This window comes from Stegostoma tigrinum, unplaced genomic scaffold (assembly GCF_030684315.1).
Source record: "Stegostoma tigrinum isolate sSteTig4 unplaced genomic scaffold, sSteTig4.hap1 scaffold_66, whole genome shotgun sequence".
In the NCBI taxonomy this organism is placed as follows: domain Eukaryota; kingdom Metazoa; phylum Chordata; class Chondrichthyes; order Orectolobiformes; family Stegostomatidae; genus Stegostoma; species Stegostoma tigrinum.
The window spans coordinates 368204-369090 of NW_026728600.1; positions in this window are offsets into that span (position 1 = coordinate 368204).

An 887-nucleotide genomic window follows, 5' to 3' on the forward strand; every position below is an offset into this window, starting at 1 on the left:
CAGCATAAAAACAGGACCTTCACATCAACAAGTCTATTCCAATCAAAAAAACAAAACTACATTAATCACACTTATCTTGAAGTCAACACCCACTGGGCATAGCATTTTGAGTGCTCCTCCAGCTGCTTCAAAACAATGCTGCGTTATCTTTAATGATCTGTGACCTGAGCTGTGATTTGTCTTTTTCTTTCACATTATGCATGAACTGCGTTTTGCAAATATATCCGAAAACCTCAAAGACAGCAATTAGCTCCATAGATCAATATTTTTTTCTGGAAAATCAGACCTTTTTAATTCATTTGGGATTTTAGTGTAGCTGGACCGGCATTAATTGACCTTGAAAAATTCCAGCTGGAAGTTCACCAAATTGGAAATGTAGTGGACATTTTAAAAGGTTACTTCAGAGTACAATGGGATCTTGATCAGATGGGACAATGGACCAAGGAATGGTAGGCAGATTTAAATTGAATAAATCTGACATGTTGCATTTTGGAAATCAAATTGGGGCAGCACTTGTACTCTAAATGGTAAGGCCCTGGGGAGTATTGCTGAGCAATGAGTCCTGGTGTGCAGGCACTTGGTTCCTTGAAAGTGGATTAAGAGATAGATAGGATAGTAAAGAAAGCATTTAACATAGAACATAGAATATTACAGTGCAGTACAGGCCCTTCGGCCCTCGATGTTGTGCCGAAATGTGAAACAATCTAAAGTCCATCTAAACTACACTATTCCATGATCATCCATATGTTTATCCAATGCCCATTTAAATGCCCTTAAAGTTGGGAGTCTACTCCTGTTGCATTTGGTACAACTTGCCTTTATTGGCCAGTGCATTGCGTGTAGTTGTTGCGAGGTCCTGTTGCGGCTGTGCACTGGTTAGGCCACTT